Source organism: Natrix helvetica (assembly GCF_964273705.1).
Source record: "Natrix helvetica genome assembly, chromosome: 12".
NCBI lineage: Eukaryota > Metazoa > Chordata > Lepidosauria > Squamata > Natricidae > Natrix > Natrix helvetica.
Window position 1 is genome coordinate 14,460,518 of NC_138556.1, and position 20,826 is coordinate 14,481,343.

At 42.9% G+C, this 20,826-nt stretch overlaps 1 protein-coding gene across 11 annotated transcripts in view; it reads right to left on the reverse strand.

Moving 5' to 3' along the window:
* The window catches only part of SEMA6D (semaphorin 6D), a 79,826-nt gene that overhangs the window by 40,806 nt on the left and 18,194 nt on the right, over positions 1-20,826 (reverse strand). The gene's annotated exons all lie outside the window — the stretch shown is intronic.

Below are 20,826 nucleotides of genomic sequence, written 5' to 3' on the forward strand. Positions count from 1 at the left end.
AGACCAGTGACGGCAAACCTTTTCAGCACCGAGAGCCGAAAAGGGAGGGCACGTGCTTATCTGGGATGCAAGGAGCTGCCCAGGGCGCAGGCGCATGCCCCAAAATGGACTTGTTTCCAGGGTGCGCATGCGTGCCAGCCAACTAGTCTTCCGGGTTTCTGGTGCGCATGCGCGTGCGATGATCAGCTGGCCGGCGTGCATGCTCATACAGGAAAAGGGAAGACCAGCTCTTCCACTTTGCAGCACTGCCGCTTGGACGAAGGCCAGCTGATCATCACCCGCGCATGCACGCCAGAAACCCGGAAGAGAGACGGGCGATGCCGGGCGTGCCAGGCAACATGGCTCTGTGTGCCTGAGGTGGCATGTACGCCATAGGTTGGTCATCATGGCACTAGACTAAGCTCATGAAAGCAGAACAGCCAAACCAAAATGTTCTCTAAAGTTGCTGGGTTTCTTGCAGACATTTCCTTACCCAAACTAGGTTAAACATCATCAGTGCTAATCAACAGCAGCACTGATGAGGTTCCCTAGTTGGGTAATGCAAGGTCTGCAACAAAACCGCCAGAGAGCACCAAGGACCCCTCATTTCAACCCTGAGCTGCAACTATTCTCTTTTGTTGAAATGACGGTTTCACCATGGAAACCCCAGTTTAGATTCACATATTCAAATGGAATGGAATGGAATAGAATAGAATAAAAAATAAAATATAGAATAGAACAGAATAAATTGAAAATATGGAATAGAAAGAATAGAAAACTTAGAATAGAATAAACAGAAAAAAATCGAATAGAAAGAATAGAAAACATAGAATAGAATAGAAAATATAGAATAGAATAGAATAGAAAATATAGAATACAATAGAAAATATAGAATAGAATAGAATGGAAAATATAGAATAGAATAGAAAATATAGAATAGAATAGAATAGAAAATATAGAATAGAATACAACAGAAAATATAGAATAGAAAATATAGAATAGAATAGAATGGAAAATATAGAATAGAATAGAATAGAATAGAATAGAAAATATAGAATAGAATAGAATAGAAAATATAGAATAGAATAGAAAATATAGAATAGAATAGAAAATATAGAATAGAATAGAAAATATAGAATAAAATAGAATAGAATAGAAAATATAGAATAGAATGGAAAATATAGAATAGAATAGAAAATATAGAATAGAATAGAATAGAATAGAATAGAAAAGAATAGGAAACATAGAAAATAAAATATAGAAAAGAAAACAATAGAAAATATAGAATAGAATAAATAGAAAATATAGAATAGTGTAGCATAGGATAGAATAGAATAAATAGAAAATATAGAATAGTATAGCATAGAATAGAAAAAAATATAGAATAGAAAAGAATGGAATAGAATAGAATAGGATAGAGTAGAATAGAACAGAACAGGTGTAAGGGATTTTGGAGGTCTTGTAGTCCAGCCTCCTGCTCAAGCAGGAAACCCTACACCATTTCAGACAAATGACTGCTCGTTTGTTACTTGACTTGAACTCTGATCAACTTCAAGGCTACGGAAGACCAAGTTGGACTGTATATCTATGTAAGCCAAGATTCTGGGTTGTTGTTATTGTTATTAGTTGCGAAGTCATGTCCAACCCATCGCAACCGCATGGACAACATTCCTCCAGGCCTTCCTGTCTTCTACCATCCTCTGGAGTCCATCTACGTTCATGCCTACTGCTTCAGCTCCTTCTATGTCTTTTGGGCCACTCTAGATGCTCTCTACAACCCCATTTCTGGCAGATTGGTACACATGGATATATCTATTAGTCCACTCATTCCATCATTTCTGTGTTCTAAGAAAGCTTAGAGGGGGTTGGTAGAGGCCAGAGGAATTCTCACAAAATAGAAATTATTTCTTTCTTCATCAAATAAATTTGCATGGCTTTCTGACTGACTCCCACACAGATGATTGTGGGCAGCTTACAATATTAAAAAAAACCTACAACATAAAACCCATAAACCCCCTCAAATTATGCACCAGAGTGATGCTATGTTTCCATTTGTTAAAAAGAAATTAATAAGTTTTTTTTTAAAAAAAATTAAGAATGGTAAGAGCCCTGGAAAACTAATCTACTTCATCTGATAGAGGTTTCCTTATGGCTAATTCGTAATCCTTTTAAATGAAGTTTGCTGACCTTGAGTTAATCTAACAAGGAATTTATTGATCCATATGGTCTTTCTATTTGTAACCTCATCTTGGTTAAAAAAAAGAACAATAGTGGGGGAAAGGCAATGACAATGTAAAAATTAATAGCCATAAATCAGCAGTAAACATGCTTTTGAGGAGACCAAAAAAAGTTTGCCAATCTTTGCCCAGTCCAGATATAGAAGATGATCAGGCTGAATCCAAAGGTAGTGGTGGGATTCAGCCAGTTCGCACCTATTCGGGAGAATCGGTTGTTAACTTTCTAAGCAGTTTGGAGAACTGGTTGTTGGAAGAAATCTCCTTTTGTTTTTCCCCACTTTTCAGGGCTAATCCTGTAAGGAAGGCAGGAAGGAAACATTCTGGTGTTGTTTCTAGCCTAATCTTGATTGCCCGGCTTACAGAAACTGCCTCTCTGGTTAACCTTTATTACATTGTAACAGCTAAGACGAAGCACCCATCGACCTGAGTGACGTTGAGTTGGCCATGCCCACCCAGTCACTTGACCACTGAGCCACGCCTACCCAACTGGTCATTAGGGCAGAGAACCGTTTGTTAAATTATTTGAATCTTACCACTGCCTGAAGGGTCAATTATGCCATCAGTTTGGAGTCCATGTGCACCCACAAGAGTTATAACTCCATCCCCCTTGAATTCCGTTGACTCTTATCTGCCACCAATTTCCCTTGACTCTCAGTAGTTCCGTTTGTTGTTTAGAGTTGACAGGAAATACCACTTGGACTCATTGGAATAACCCTGGTTGCTCAGTTCTTGCACCTGACACCATCTGTCCTTAACCACAAACCATTCCAAGTAGCACCCGAAATCAATTGCAGCCCATTCCAGATGACCCAAAACCCACGACAGTTTTCATGTCATGAGTGGACTGCTCATTTGAAAAATGGTTGCCTAATTGTCAATTTTTCTTGAAACCTTTCTTGAAAAGATTGGGGCCTTTGAACTCTGGTGCTGGAGAAGACTCCTGTGAGTCCCTTGGACTGCAAGTCCATCCAACCGATCAGTCCTAGAGGAGATCAACCCTGACTGCTCTTTTGAAGGCCAGATCTTGAAGATGAATCTCAAATACTTTGGCCACCTAATGAGAAGAAGGGACTCACTGGAGAAGGGCCACCTAATGAGAAGAAGGGACTCACTGGGAAAGATTGAGGGCAAAAGAAGAAGGGGACAGCAGAGAAGGAGGTGGCTGGATGGAGTCACCAAAGCATTAGGCGTGACCTTAAATGGACTCCAGAGGATGGTAGAGGACAGGAAGGCCTGGAGGAACATTGTCTATGGGGTCGCGATGGGTCAGACACGACTTCACAACTAACAACAACAACAAATTGTCATCATATCCTTTTAAAATGATTGTTTCTAAATGATGAAAGATTGTGGAGACAGACTGAGGATGGGATAGAGAAAGTGGGGGGGAGGAAACAAGATTGATCGCTGTTTAAAGAATCGTATTGTCACATTATAACTTAGGATTCTTGTTCTAGCAAAGAAAGAATTTGCAGTCTCTGACTTATAGCAAGTTACGAATTAGGAATTCACCCAAAATTTGAGACTTGGGATACTTGAGAAGATGCTAATGGTGTCCTTATATATTCATGCAGAACGTTTTTTTGGGAGAACAAAACTTCTTTCAACTGAGAAAGGACGATTGTTTCCAACTAATTAAGTTTCTGATCACCATCCCTATGGCCTCAGAAACTACCTCTTACATACACTTTATTTTCCTTTTGGAGCTGAGTATCAAAAAAAAAAAAAAAAACCTCTGGCTTACCATCCAGTCATTGAAATGCAGGATGGGAGCAAAGTGGTATTCACTCATTAGTATAGTTTTAGCATATGCAAAGTTTCAAAATTATTGGGAGACAGTTCTCAGGTACTCAAAAGAGAAAAAAAAAACACCCCAACAACCACACGCTGTGAAAGTTAGCACATTTTAGTCATTATGAAAGTGTCTGCCTATCATTTGTTCATGTGCAGTACTTTCTCCCAAATTGTTCCCTCTAAATATTTTACACGACAACTCACAGGGTGTTGGGCCAATCTGCTCCCTGGGGTTTGATAGTAATGCTAACACAAAATATTTGGAGGGTGCCAAATTGGGGTGATGGCGATGGGGAATGGTTTAGAAAAGGATATCTCACCCAGATTAATTTATGCTTTGAGCATGGGAAATTAGATAGGTACAGGTGAATTTAATGATAGAACAGAGCAGAGCAGAACAGAATAGAATAGAATTTTTTATTGGCCAAGTGTGATTGGACAAACAAGGAATTTGTCTTTGGTACATATGCTTTCAGTCTAGATAAAGAAAAATAAAATAGAACACATTCATCAAGAATCATAAGATACAACACTTAGTGATAGTCATAGGTTACTAATAAGCAGTCAAATTATACTAGGAAACAAATAAAACAATGTAAATTGAAAGATACAAGCAACATGGTTATAGTCATAAATGGGAAGAGATAGGTACTAGGAAGGAAGAGAAGAATAATAGTAATACAGTCTTAGTAGATAATTTGACAGTGTTGTGGGGATTAGTTGTTTAGCAGAGTGATGGTATTTGGGGAAAAATAGAATGATTTATTAGGGGAAAGATTTGCATCCAGATGTGAGTGTTCCATCTTTGGAGGTTTTTAAGAAGAAATTGGACAACTATTTGTCTGAAATCAGTGGTGGGTTTCTACCAGTTTGATCATGCTCGCGCGTGCACTTGCGTGGGTCGGACACAACTTGGCAACTAACAACAACAAATATATCTTTTTTCACTTTTTTATTTTATTTATTCTTCTTTCATTTAAAATTTGTCCTGTTTTTTTTTAAATTTTATTAAATCTATTCGATAAAAACATTTCTTTAGAAAGGACACTAAACACTTTTGTTCCTATGTGGAATTGATGCCATGCAGAAAAACTGCTACCATCTAGGGGGGGGGGGGGGAAATACTATCCAGTTATTTATTAAAGGCACGGTCTGTCTTTTTCTAGATTAGATTGTGAACCAAAGCATGGCCTGTTTCACGCTATGTCGCTAATGTCCCATTAAACTGCAATTCCTAGAATTTGCTGATGGAAGATGATGCAAAATGAATCTGCAGAAAATATAATGACCACCTATAATCAATTAACTGTCCTTTGCCAACTGAAGCTGCAATGGAAATTACTTTCAAATTTATATGCATTGGATTGCACCTCAAGGCTACCACTTAAAACATATGTCTGGGGAAGCAGTACTTAAATGAAATTGCCAATACTTTGTGTGAAATATTTGATGTTATTTGAAAAAAAAGCAAATAGTCTCTCTCTCTCTCTCTCTCTCTCTCTCTCTCTCTCTCTCTCTCTCTCTCTCTCTCTCTCTACACACACACATACCGTATCTATCTATCTATCTATCTATCTATCTATCTATCTATCTATCTATCTATCTATCATCTATCTATCTATCATCTATCTATCTATCTATCTATCTATCTATCTATCTATCTATCTATCTATCTATCATCTATCTATCTATCTATCTATCATCTATCTATCTATCTATCTATCTATCATCTATCTATCTATCATCTATCTATCTATCTATCTGTATATCTATCTATAATCTATCTATCTATCTATCTATCAATCTATCTATCGATCTATCATCTATCTATCTATCTATCATCTATCTATCTATCTATCTATCTATCTATCTATCTATCTATCATCTATCTATTATCTCTCTATGTATCATCTCTCTCTCTTTATCCATCCATCCATCCATCCATCCATCCATCCATCCAACTTGTGACCTGTCATAGGTCCAACTGCAGAACCCTTTGCGATTTCTGGTAACTTCCATAGCTTTCATCCCCTCAGATAGCAAGGCAAATTTAATAATAAATAAATCAAATGCAGGATGGCTGCCCATTCCAGAAGATTCTTGGGCAGCTGTTTTTTGTGCAAACTGAACAATGAAACGGATGATTGGAAAAATTAGCTGAATTCCTGTCTGTTAACTACACGTTTAACTAGGACAGGGGTCAGCAATCTTAAACACTCAAAGAGCCATAAAGGTCCTAACCGGAAGCGCCCCATTCAATTCTAGAGCCGACCAAAAGTCCAGTTCCTCCACCATAGAGTCTCCTCCTAGCACAGCATCCTTTTTCCTCTATCTGTCCTACCCAAAAGCCCTATCCATTGTGGAGCTGACCAGAAAACATGCCCCCTGCCATAGAGTCTCCTCCTGGTGTACCCTGCTTACCCACCTAACCGGAAGCTCCTCTCAAAATTGTGGTGCCGACTGGCGACAGGGAGCCACAGCAGGGGGAGGAGAGAGCCACATGCGGCTCCGGAGCTGCAGGTTGCTGATCCCTGAACTAGAAGGAATGAGGTCTTCTTACTCAAAAGTAGCCCTCAGCTTTCTGAAGGAACAAAGAAAATGGGATCCATCACAAAAAACTACATGCCCCATTTCTGGACCCCTTTCTATAACCACACTAAATCCACCTCTCTCTTTTTTTGCTTTATATACATTTATATATAAAGGTATATATGTTCTTCTTATCACAAGAACTCAGCTTTTAGTCTGCTAAGGAAAGCAGAGCGAGGGCGAGATCCGATATTGTGGAATTTGAGCACCCAATGGAAAAGGAAGCCCCCCCAAAGCTCTTTTTTTAAAAAAAATATGTTTGTAACAGATGTTGGAAAACTTTCCCTCATATCAGCTGTCCCAGATAAGAGCCGATTATGTTTGGGAAATCAAGACGCGAATCAAGGCTACTGCTCTAAGGTTAAGTTCATCCCAGTCTCTAATTGATTCCTGTGGCAGCTTGCTCTGGTGAAGTCATGATGGAATTAGCTTCGATAGGGGAGAGACAACTTGGCAATGAAAAGTGGGAGGGAGTTTTCAGGCATTAGAAGCTGACCTGAAAAAGATGCTTTCCCTAACTGTTAATGATGCTGCTACAGTTGAGGCCTACCGGTCCAGAACTGATGGGCTAGCCTCATTGCTAAGATTGATGAACAAGAAACAATTCCTGGCACTTCTTCTCTGCTCTCTCTCATCCTGACAGCCTCCCATGATGCAGTGTCTAACATCAGACTGCTAATGAATAAAGGTAAACAAAGCAGAATGAATAAACTCCAGCAAGAAGAAGCAAAATGATCTGTACGGTACAGCCCGGTGCAAGAGGACAATATTTTGCAACTGCTCTCTCAACAGTCTAGGGAGATTCTCAATCACCCAGGTCATGGTTGTCCCAAAGATGCTTTTCAAAAGGCTACTGGACTCCCTTGGGTTCCCCCAGCCCCCTGCCCCCTGCGCTACAAAAGGTTTGGTTTCTCATCTAAGAAGCTTCTTCAGTTCTGAAAGTTCAGTCAGAACGTCTGGGAAGAGAAGTGAAATGTTTCCAGGGGGGGGGGGGGAATCCAAGAAAGGCCAATTGCCTTTTGGAAAGCACCTGTGCTATCCATCCAAAAAAGAAAGGAAAGGAAAAAAAGAAAGGAAGGGAAAGAAAGGAAGAAAGAAAGAAGGAAGGAAGAAAGGGAAGAAAGAAAGAAAAGAAGGAAGAAAGAAAGAAACTAAAGTAAGGAAGGAAGGAAGAAAGGAAAGGAAAGAAGGGAGGAAAGAAAAAAGAAAAGGAAAGAAAAAGGAAAGGAAAGGAAAGGAAGGAAGGAAGGAAGGAAGAAAGAAAGAAAGAAAGAAAGAAAGAAAGAAAGAAAGAAAGAAAGAAAGAAAGAAAGAAAGAAAGACAACTCTCAAAAAAGGTTTTAGACACGGAACAATGGAACCTCGAATTTATGAGGGTCCATAGACACTTATTTCAACCTGCTTCTAAAGAGAACACAGATCCATCAAGACCATCTGTGGTACCCGATCCAATGAACAAAATTTTCCTAGGCAAAATGTTGAAGGAGCAGCATGTCTCTGGAAGACTCGACACTCCTAGTTTGGGTGTTTTTCTGGAGGGTTGGGGAAAGGTGGTTTGAGTCGTGAAAGCTGCCAGCAAATTACAAATAATATTTGTCTCCGAGCTGCTGGCAGCCAAGAGCTGACCTTGAGAGCTACATCCAGCCTAACCCTCATTAAAGATAAAACCTGTTGCAGAAGTCAACATTTCGGGAGAAGGTGAAAGCGGTGTTTGTTTCCTTCTGTGATCTCTAGCTATCTCTTTTACAGAATGCCCATCTTCGTCTCCTTCTCCCTCCCGAAGTATCCAGAGCTGCCCCTCTGAAAAAGGAGGCACCGTATTGCCTTATGCAAGATAAACATTTTTAATTGGACTCAGGTTAGGCCTTGCAACATCTTTCCCGATGAAACAAGAAATCATTTTTTTGGGGTGTGTGTGTGTGTGTGGTTGTGTAATATTTTCACTGAAGTATTAGGGCAGACGGAAAGAAAAATGCACGAAGATGTTTTATCCAGGTTAGGCTCTCTGATCTGTTCATTCATCCTTAAACTGGATGTAAGTAGTTCAGGGGAAATTGGGTACCAGAGAGCATCCATCAACACAAAACGCACAGGCAGAGGATTTCTGAGTGCACGGAGCAGAAAAAGAGTCCTTTTCTCGAGACAATACGAGCCCTTTAGAAGTTTCACATTTCCTTACGATCAAAGTCTCTTAATGGTTTTGAACTTCTGGCAGCCAATTATTCCAGGTATTTTCACACGTGCTGCCCATGAGCTCATGGGGATGTGATCTGTGGGAGTCTCAGGATGTTGCACCATTCGTGGAAATGCACTTCTCCAAGGTGCAAGCCAAGGTGCATCTAGATCAGAGGTGGTATTCTGTCTGTGTGAACCAGTAGTGGTGGCAGTGGGATGCTCACGGACGCTCGGTGCATGGGCAGAAGGTTCTGGGCATGCGCAGAAGCAGTGTCCGCGCACTCCTGGTTCCAAATCAGTCGTGAAAGTAAGAGAAAACCATTACTGATCTGGATGCGCTTTCATGGGTAAGAATGCCGCACCCAAAGGTCGTTGGTTTGAAAGAGAGGTAAAAGAATGCATCTATGTTAGAACTCAACAGGTCTTCCTCAACAGAGGGGGGAGGAATACGAGACCACCTGTCTAAAACACAGTCCTTTCAGCAGCTCCAAGAAGGCTCCACATCCATTTGCACTATTCAATTGACCCACACCAGATGGGCCTCAACGACTCTCTAAAAGAATGCAAATGACCAACTGTCTGCAACAGGGGTGAAATCCTCCCGGATCGGCCCGGTTTGGCTGAACTGGTAGGGACAATTGTCCTTGGTTCTGTGAACTGGTAGTACAGCTGAGCCGCGCGATCGTTGGAAGCTATTTTGTTTAGATTTTTAAAGCATTTTTTTCCCTGCCAGGACGCCCGAATCAGCAAGGGGAAAAATGCTTTAAAAAGTGAAAAAAAGTTGGCCACGCCCACCCAGTCACATGACCTGCCACCACCAAGCCACGCCTACAGAACCAGTGGGGGGGGGGGAATTGTATTTCACCACTAGTCTGCAAGGTCTAGAAATCCTTCCATTGCTCACCCCCCAGTCAGAGCTGAAGAAGCTTCTTGGATGAGAAGCGAACTGTCTCCAACAAAAAACCAGAAAGCCCAATGGCCTCTTGAAAAAGCACCTTTGGGACCAACCATGACCAGGATGACTGAGAATCTCCATAGACACCTCATCCTCTATTTCTAGATCGTGAATCAAAGGTCTAGGCCAGTGTTTCTCAAACTTGGCGACTTGAAGTCCTGTGGACTTCAACTCCCAGAATTCCCCAGCCAGCTATGCTGGCTGGGGGATTCTGGGAGTTGAAGTCCACAGGACTTCAAGTCGCCAAGTTTGAGAAACACTGGTCTAGGCAGACGTCCCCTTCGTCACCAATTGTTCAGTGCTTCTGAAACTTTGAACAGCAGCTGAACAACTGGTCGTAAATCAAAGACTGCGAATAGCAATAGAAATTTTATCTCTGTATCCAAATATAGCCACTCATAATGAGAATATATCTGTACAAACAATCACTGCACTGGAGACAGGAAGGGTATCCGGCCAGTAAACGCTCAGCTCTATTCAGTTGCTCAAGACTCCATTCCGCAAGGGATTATGGGGTCTTTAAAAGAAGATGATTCACATATAGTTACTGGAAGTAATCATACACTGGTCTAGAAGCATAGCAACAGCATGTAGACTTATGTACCACTTCACAGTGCTTTGCAGCCTTCTCTAAGAGGTTTCCAGAGGTTTAGCATACTGCCCCCAACAATCTGGGTCTTCATTTTACCAACCTTGGAAGGCTGAGTCAACTGTGAGCAGCTCAGGATCGAACTCCTGGTAGTAAACAGAGTCAACTATGAATAAGATAAAGGTAAAGGTTCCTCTCGCACATGTGTGCTAGTCGTTCCCGACTCTAGGGGGCGGTGCTCATCTCCGTTTCTAAGCCAAAGAGCCAGCACTGTCCGAAGACGTCTCCATGGTCATGTGGCAGGCATGACTAAACACCAAAGGCACACAGAACGCTGTTACCTTCCCACCAAAGGTGGTCACTATTTTTCTACTTGCATTTTTACATGCTTTCGAACTGCCAGGCTGGCAGAAGCTGGGACAAGTAATGGGAGCTCCCTCTGTTATGCAGCACTAGGGATTTGAACCGCCGAACTTCCGATCTTCTGATTGACAAGCTTGGCGTCTTAGCATGCTGACAATAATTTGACGGTACATTGTGTGGCTCTTCTTCCTTTCCTTCTTTCCTTCTTCTGTACAGTACCATCTGCGCTCTACCAGTATTTCATCCCCTTTTTTCAAGACCAGTTATTTTTGTTTTAGGGCAAAAGATGGTTTGCCAGACCACTGCAGTGGCCTTAGCCAACACAATCAAATGTGTGTTAACACAGCGCCTTTATTTGAAGAAACGGACTAACACAAACTACGGTAAATGTAGTCAAAATTCCAATGAACAGATGCTTTCATCTCCCGAAATTTGCTGCCTGGCGATAAGAAAATGGGACTATGAGTTCCAGACATGCTTAGCTCCATGTCACGGGGGTAATTAAACATTAAAAAGTGGGTAGGTTGGAAGTCGCCATCGCCTTATGGCGATTGTTTCCGAGGAAAAGTGTCAGATCTTGACATTGGAACAAAGCAAAGAAGAAGAAGAAAGAAAGAAAAAAGCTGCGTTTGCAACAGCGAGGAAGAATTGGTGCTTGTTGTAAATAAAACATGGAAAATGAGCTATTTATCCACAGTGGCGTATTTAGAACACCACTAGGTCAATCAGCAAGAAAAGCATCTGATACCATTAGCGCTGTGATTACTGCCAATCAGAATTGGAGCACAGCATGGCTTTCTTTGAGTTATGAAGACGGAATCTATAGAGCCCCACCCTCCTTTTTGTCCTTGGTAGGCAACTGGAGGGGGAAAAAAATACTCTTGGACGGGCTTCAAGAAACTCTAACTCTTCTTCTCCTTCTCTTGGCTGTTCGCTGTGAGATGGAGACAATGAGCCGGTGCAATTTCCATGTACAGAAGCCAACGAGGCTGGCAGGCTATTATTACTGCCACACTGACAATGAATCCGTTTCTTCCACTACACCTAAGAGAAGCAGGGGGGATGTGAACCGACACGGCCAAGGTTAGCGAGGGCATTATTATGCACACTGAAACTTCCTAGGGAGTTTCTCAGCCATCCGGGTCACGGTTGTCCCAGAAATGCTTTTTCAAAAGGCAACTGGACTTCTCTGTTTTGAAGAGGTTTCACTTCTCATCCAAGAAGCTTCTGCAGTTCAGACTGAATGGGGGAGGAACGGAAGGATAATACAATTCCTTGCAGTCCTCTGGTCGTTAGTACTCTCTTTGAGAGTTGCTGAGGCCACTTGAGGGTTTATTTGTGTCCTTAGCGTCACTGCATCAGAGTGCAAATCGGTGTGGAACAGGGGTGGGATGCTACGGTTTGGCCTCGGTTTGCCCCTAGCTAATGTTATGGCCAAGGTTGGAGAACCTCCAAATTCCATACCTGGCTGGCTCTGGAGAACCGGTAGTGGAAGTTTTGAGTAGTTCGGAGAACCGGTAAATACCACCTCTGGATGGCCCTGCCCCATCTATTCTCTGCCTGCCAAGTCCCAGCTGATCAGGAGGGAATGGGGAATTTGCAGTAACCTTCCCCTGGAGTGGGGAGGGAATGGAGATTTTAGAGTATCCTTCCCCTGCCGCGCCCACCAATCCACGCCACACCCACCAACCCACACCCATAGAACTGGTAGTAAAAAATGTTTGAATCCCACCACTGGATTGGACAGCTATTGTATTTTGCCCATTGGTAGGACCAAGGAAGAGCTCAACACAATTAGAGAAGAGGACTACAAAGTCCTCACAAAGCCCCAAACTTTATATTTTTCTCTCTCTTTAGTCAGAAAGTTGAAAACTTTGTATCTTTCGTTCTCTATCTCTATCTCTCTCAGTGTGTGTGTGTGTGTGTGTGTGTGTGTGTGTGTGTGTCTTTCTCTCTCTCTCTCTCTCTTTTACTGAAGTTGTAGCATCCAATGAATTAACATATAAGCATCCCTTGATCCCTGCCATCCAGGGGTACATTTCGCGTATCAACGGACACATTTAATTAGTCGGTGCTTCAATTGTAGCACAGCATAATCAGGACTCCCTTTTTATTTTTAAAGCAAATATCGACAAAAAAACCTATCAGGAGGTGAAGAGCAAATCACCCATCTGTTGCTTTAACGGCAACGGTTCAGGTTTTCAGGCACAACAAAGAGTTGTGTGTTAACACCCCTTGATCTGTTTCGAAGTAACTGAATGCATTTATTCCCCTCCCCTCCAAGCGTTAACACAAAACTTTACTACTGAATATCACAGCTTTGATCTTAATTGGCTGGAGTTATTTGCAAGCTTTTAACTTTTCTGGGAGAATTCTGCTCTCTGTTTCTCTCCCCCCCTCCCCCCTTCCTTCCCCTATAAGCAGACAGAAGGCTTGTAAATGGTGAGGATGACTTTTAATGATTCAAGTACTCATGGCTTGATTAGATGCTTCAAGGGCAACTTTCAAGTCACTGCCCCCCACCCCCCAAAAAAAGAAGGAGGGGGGAATTACGTCCTTGCTAATGGAAGGTGAAAAGCAAGCCACCACGCTGAACTTTCCTGAAAGCATCTATTTTAATTGACATGAAAGTAAAATTCGACAGCCCTCGTTTTCTTTCCCTTCATCCTTTCCCCTCCACACCTCCCCTCTGCCAGGATGAAGTGAGACTCCGCCAGCAGCTGAGAGCTCCGCTTTTGTTTCCAACACCAGATTTTGTTAAAAAAAACATCCCTTCCCAGTTCAGTTTCACGCCTGGGGAACAAAGGTTCCCTTGACAGTGTGCCAGGACCTGCACTTATTCTACATTTCTAGGACAAAGGGCAAGGTCCCATTGTTTGCCCCAGCTTGTGATTAACTCCTATGAAAGGTCTATATACTGTTAATTTAAAGTAGCTGCTTGATGGATCGCTATTTGTTCTGCCGACGCTCTATGAATCCCAGATGAAGGCAGAAGATGTCTTGAGTGCCGGAGGCTTTCTCTTCAGCTCCCCTCAGCCCTTACCCAAAGCGATGTTCCTGATCTGACCTAGGCTTCCCCAGTAGCACGAAGTTTAGTTTAGTTTAGTTTATTAGACTTCTAGACTGCCCCCTCTCCCCGAAGGGACTCGGGGCGGTGTACAGGTACCAAATTAAAACCATACAATCGATAATAAATATAATTAAAATCGGATTAAATAGACCCCTGTACAAGTTTATAAAAATTAAAAACTTAACCTTAAAACCAAACCGTAAAATTTAAAAATACAAACTGAGGTGGGAAAGCTGGAATTAGGCCAGGCCAGCTAGATGAAACAGGTGGGTTTTGAGCTTCTTTGAAGCCGAGTCCTTGTCCCGATAAACCCCTTTTATTTGATGTACAGTGAATTCTTCTCCAGCAAAGTCTTTCCTCTCCCACAGTCTTTCCAGATAGTTCACAATTACCGAACTTTATTAAGCTTGGAGAGTGGCTGGACCAATATCTTTCAGACACTGCAATGCTTGGCAAGAATGCAGAAATAAACTAATTGCCTCCTGCAAACTCCACTCCCCTTTCGCTCCTCTTTTATTCCCACTGGGAGGGGCCATTCACCGTCCACCTGTGGCCTTACTCCCAAGTCGCCCCTTGTTCTTTAGCTATTCCCTTCATCTGGCAACTCTGCACATGCGCACGCTGGGAACAGGCTCCATCTGTTCATCTGCCTCACTGATGTCTGACTCCGAAGGCAGCTGGTAGCTGTCAGACGGCCCTGGCACAGAACGCTGTGACCCTCCCACCAAAGGTGGTTCCTATTTTTCTACTTGCATTTTTACATGCTTTCGAACTGCTAGGCTGGCAGAAGCTGGGACAAATAACAGGATCTCACTCCGTTACGTGATGCTAGGTATTCAATACAATAATACAATACAATAGTAGAGTTGGAAGGGACCTTGGAGGCCTTCTAGTCCAACCCCCTGCCTAGGCAGGAAACTCTATACCGTTTCAGACAAATGGCTCTCCAACATCTTCTTAAAGACTTACAGTGTTGGGGCATTCACAACTTCTGGAGGCAAGTTGTTCCACTGATTAATTGTTCTCATTGTCAGGAAATTTCTCCTCAGTTCTAAGTTGCTTCTCTCCTTGATTAGTTTCCACCCATTGCTTCTTGTCCTTCCCTCAGGTGCCTTGGAGAACAGTTTGACTCCCTCTTTTTTGTGGCCAACCCTGAGATATTTGAACACTGCTATCATGTCTCCCCTAGTCCTTCTTTCTCTTAAGCTAGACATTCGAACTGCCAAACTGCCAACCTTTCTGATCGACAAGCTCAGCATCTTAGCCACTGCATCCCTTGCATTTTGTACTTAAGTCTAAATGTCTAAATGCAGCGGGTTACTAAAGAATTACTCACTCTTTGGCTAGAGAAAGGAGGACCTGCTAGGCTCTGCATCCTTGAGACATGTATCTTGCTTTGGAAAGTTTCTGGAGCTCAGCGATTGTGTTCGAGGATGACTAACCATGAGTTGCAGCACATTTCACAAATGGCTGGGTTCGCACAGCATGCACAAATTAACACAAATGAAACTGACTTACAGTTTGGAACAATGTGTGAATCCAGCCTTGATCAGCCGATTGTTCCTCAGCTGCCACAGCACAGATATTTAGAAATGTTACATGAGAAAAGCAACATCTTTAAGACAACCTCGCTCCCCATGCCAAGATATCAACCTGCAGAGCCCTGGTGGTTAAAATGCAGCATTGCAGGCAAACTCTGCCCATAGCTCGAAGTTCGATCCTGATTCCATACTTCAGTAAAATGAGGAGGCAGATTGTTGGGGGGGGGGGGCAATGTATAAATAAAGTTGACATTGTAAATCATCCAGACAATGCTGTAAAGCGCTATGAGGCAGTATACATATAAAAAGGTAAAGGTAAAAGTTCCCCTAGCACATATGTGCTAGTCATTCCCGACTCTAGGGGGCAGTGCTCATCTCCATTTCAAAGCCGAAGAGCCAGCGCTGTCTGAAAACGTCTCCGTGGTCATGTGGCCGGCATGACTAAACGCCGAAGGTGCACGGAACTCTGTTACCTTCCCACCAAAGGTGGTTCCTATTTTTCTACTTGCATTTTTACATGTTTTCGAACTGCCAGGCTGGCAGAAGCTGGGACAAGTAATGGGAGCTCACTCTGTTATGCAGCACTAGGGATTCGAACTGCCAAACTGCTGACCTTTCTGATCAACAAGCTCAGCATCTTAGCCACTGAGCCACCCTGTCCCATAGATAGATAGATAGATAGATAGATAGATAGATAGATAGATAGATATAAAGATAGATAGATATAAAGATAGATGGATATAAAGATAGATGGATATAAAGATAGATAGATATAAAGATAGATAGATATAAAGATAGATAGAGATAGATAGATAGATAGAGATACAGATAGACAGACAGACAGACAGATAGATAGATAGATAGATAGATAGATAGATAGATAGATAGATAGATAGGCAGGCAGGCAGGCAGGCAGGCAGGCAGGCAGGCAGGCAGGCAGGCAGGCAGGCAGGCAGGCAGGCAGGCAGGCAGGCAGGCAGGCAGGCAGGCAGGCAGGCAGGCAGGCAGGCAGGCAGGCAGGCAGGCAGGCAGGCAGACAGACAGACAGACAGAGAAACATACATACATACCTAAATATATATACCTAAATGCTATTGCTATAATTTCAGATCTGTTCATTTCTGGAATCAGTAATCTTTTTATTCAAATTCGGGCTCTTTCCCCCCATTGTCTCCGTAAAACATGTCTCAGATTGACAGACGATTTCAAGTGACTCAATGAACAAGGAGAACCCAAATCATCAACACATTTTTTTTAAAAAAAAACCTGTCTTTTCCTGAACGCCCTAAATAGGCTGCAACAATAAACAAGGACGGCTCTCGGCACTCCCGATATCGCACCCCCTTATTTTCTGCAGATTTATTTATTAAATTTAGACGCCACCCATCTGGTGCTTCGAGGCAGCCCTGAACAGAAATGCTGGGCCAGCCTTAAGGGCAACATTGCTCTAAGTTTAGCTGTTCCTGGAAGTAAATATTGGACAGATAAGACAGCAAATTGTGGATGACCATTTCCTAGCGGTTCTGTTCATAAGGAAGAGCCAACTGGCATGAGCCAAACCATCTCATCTGCCACAAACGCATCCTTTTATATTTCTTGGAAGTCATCTTACCAGTTGGACTGCCAAACAAACCAGCTTTCTTTCCATCCTGCCTTTGTTCGCATCCAGACCCTTTCTGGATTTAGAAGTCATTATGATTTTTTTTTGCTTCTGATTAAATGTTCCATTGCTTTGTTTTGGATGTGTTCCAAAGATCTCTCTCTCTCTGTCTGTGTTTGTGTGTGTGTGTGTGTGTGTGTGTCTGTCTCTTTTTCTCTCTCTGTCTCTGTCTCTCTCTCTGTTTTTCTCTCTCTGTCTCTCTGTGTGTGTCTCTCTCTCTTTCTCTCTCTCCGTCTCTTTCTGTCTCTCTGTCTCTGTCTCTGTGTGTGTGTGTGTTTTTCTCTCTCTGTATCTCTCTCTCTCTCTCTCTCTCTCTCTCTCTGCATCTCTCTCTCTCTGTGTCTCTGTGTCTCTGTTTCTGTCTCACTCTGTCTTTCTCTCTCTCTCTCTCTCTCTCTGTGTGTGTGTGTGTCTGTCTCTTTTTCTCTCTCTGTCTCTCTCTGTCTCTCTCTCTGTTTTTCTCTCTCTGTCTCTCTGTGTGTGTCTCTCTCTCTTTCTCTCTCTCCGTCTCTTTCTGTCTCTCTGTCTCTGTCTCTCTCTCTCTCTGTGTGTTTTTCTCTCTGTGTCTCTCTCTCTCTCTCTCTGCATCTCTCTCTGTGTCTCTGTGTCTCTGTCTCTCTCTCTCTCTCTCTCTCTCTCTCTCTCTCTCTCTCTGTTTCTCTGTTTCTCTCTGTCTCTGTCTCTCTCTCCATCAACCCAGTGATCTCTACGGCAGCCTCCCAGAAAGCATTGTGCTTCCTACATCATCAAAACAAGGCCTGTGATGCAGCAACGGACTATTTTAATGAAAATAAATGGTAATAAACAAAAGCAAATACTGAGAATAAGCATTTCGTCTCCAAATGAATGCACTGATCCAACTAGGCAAGGCTAAGAGTTGCATTTAGGAGGTCAGAGGTTGCAGTTAACATTTTCCAAAAGGGTGGAAATTGCAATGGCGCAAACTATACAGTAGCCATAGGCAGGAACTACGTGTTGGTGGAATCCAGTATTGTCTGAGTTTTGTTTAAAACTTGGACTTTGATTCTTTGCTTTTTAAAAAACCATATTAAGTCTAATTTTGGCATTTATGGTTCTGTTTTGCAGATGTTTCCAGTTTTAAAATTATAATGTGCAGTGGGCAACAACTGCCAAAAAAGCCAACACAGTTCTAGGCTGCATAAAGAGAAGGACAGCATCAAGATCACATGAAGTGTTAATACCCCTTTATAATGCCTTGGTAAGGCCACACTTGGAATACTGCATCCAGTTTTGGTCTCCATGATGTAGAAAAGATGTGGAGACTCTAGAAAAAGTGAGGAGAAGAGCAACAAAGATGATTAGGGGACTGGAGGCTAAAACATATGAAGAACAATTGCAGGAACTGGGTATGTCTAGTTTAATGAAAAGAAGGACTAGGGGAGACATGATAACTAGTTTAATGATAAAGAAGGACTAGGGGACACACACACACACACACACACATACACACACATATATACATATACATATACATATACATATACATACATACATACATACATACATACATACATACATACATACAATATATATATAACCTCCAAGAGAGACAAATGCTGGCCAGACCTGTTTCCCAGACACTCATTTTCTACTTATAAAAATATCACTCCTCGGCTTGTTTTGAAATAAACAAGACACTGTAAGTCTGCACTGCTACCCACTCGCAATCTGGAGTCACATCATCTGTTTTCTTACAGGTATAGAGATTTCATCTGCTGTCCAAAATGACAAAATTATATCTAAGTAGCCCAATTACAAAAAAAAAAAAAAAGAGAGAGAGAAAAGAATTACAGACGGGAAAGAAAAAGTAACAAGGATGGAAGGGTTTGGTTTCGGGGACCAGCTGAACTTCACTCTTTCTCTCCCTCCCCTAGTTCTTGGTCTGTTCCGTAGACTGTTGACACAATCTGCACACACGTACACTCTTCCACCCACCACAGTGTAGGTGGCAAACTAGCAAAGAGCGTCTTACCTCGGCAACCGGTGCCAAGAGCGGTGTTTGAGCAGCTGGGAAGTGAACCTGGGCAAGTCTGCAGATTTTTCGATGCTTTGGACTGGCTGTGTTTCTCGGAAAAATACCAAGCTTGTTCTTTCCACGGCTGCAGTATGTCGAAGAGGTTATTATTTCAGTTGTGTACAAATGGGAAGGCAGGCCCTGCCAATTATACCTCTGCCTTGTTGGCCTTCACTCCGGCGAGTTGGAGAGAAAGGCGCAGCCTCGGAAGGGGTTACAAAGCAGGGAGGTGTTTTCACATGGAGATCCCTTCTGAAAAAATCCACACTGGGCTCAAGAATGTAGGGTTGTCACCAGGGGTGGGTTTCAAATTTTTTTTTACTACCGGTTCGGTGGGCGTGGCTAGGTGGGGGGAGCATGTGACTGAGTGGGCATGGCCAACTTGACGTCACAAAGTCACATGACCAGCTCACCAAGCCATGCCCAATGAAACGGTGGCAAAAAGTTTTGACTGGGGGGGGGGTGAGTGGGCTCCAGCCTCCCCGGCCCCCAGAAACACTCTGCAGGCTTCAGCAGGACTGGGGGAAGGCCAAAATGCCTCCGTTTTTTGAAAAAAAAAATGGGCAGAATAGAGTTTTTCGCAAAAAAGGAGGCATTTTTGCTTTCCCCCAGCCCTGCTGAAGCCTGCAGAGTGCTTCTAGAACAGTGTTTCTCAAACTTGGCGACTTTAAGTCCTGTGGACTTCAACTCCCAGAATCCCCCAGCCAGCATAGCTGGCTGGGGGATTCTGGGAATTGAAGTCCACAGGACTTAAAGTCGCCAAGTTTGAGAAACACTGTTCTAGAGGCTGGGGGAAGGCAAAAACGCCTCAGTTTTTTGCGAAAAACAGCTGATCTCTGGGACCTCTCTGGGACTGGCATGCACACACCATTAAAAAAGGGGGAAAAACATATTTTTTCAATGAAAATTATCCTGTGCATGTGCACAACAGAAAATAAAGATGAAGGTGCCCAGATAGAACCTGTGTCCAGCTGAGTTACTACTTATTCAGCCAAACCAGTAGGAACCCACCTCTGGTTGTCACCCACCACACCATGCTTTGGTGCTTCTCGCCTAGTCCCCATATCACCACTGCCAAGTCTACTGCTGGGTTTCCACGCTGATAACCATTGGAGTTTATGCTTATAAACTGGACTACTGTAACGCTCTCTACATGGGGCTTCCCTTGAAATGCACTCGTAGACTACAGTTGGTCCAGAACGCGGCCGCGCGGGTAATTATGGGGAGTACAAGGTACTCCCATGTGACACCTTTCCTGCGCGAGCTGCACTGGCTCCCTGTGGTCTACCGGGTGCGTTTCAAGGTCTTGATAACGATCTTTAAAGCGCTCCATGGCTCAGGACCTAGCTACTTGCGGGATCGTATTCTACCCCATACATCCCTGCGACCAATTCGCTCGCACAGAGAGGGACTCCCCCAGGTGCCGTCCACCAGACAATGTCGGGGGGCGGCATCTAGGAGTAGAGCCTTCTCTGTTGCGGGCCCAGCCCTGTGGAATGACCTTCCCCCGGATATTAGGACTACCTCTGACCTCCGCGCCTTCCGGATAAAGCTCAAGACGCACCTATTTCAAGTAGCTGGCCTGGCTCAACCATAGTTTCGTTCATACTGCTCCTGACGGGTTTTTTAATTTTTGTGACTTTTAGACTTTTATTAGGGGATTTTAAACTATGTTTTAACTGTCTTTTCTTATCTTCATACCTCCTCCATGTACACGTGTTCGTTTATTCTGTGTGTGTATTGTCCATATTGTTTTTTATGTGTTTTATTGTACGCCGCCCCGAGTCCTTCGGGAGAGGGTGCGGCTAAGAAATAAATTTATTATTATTATTATTATTA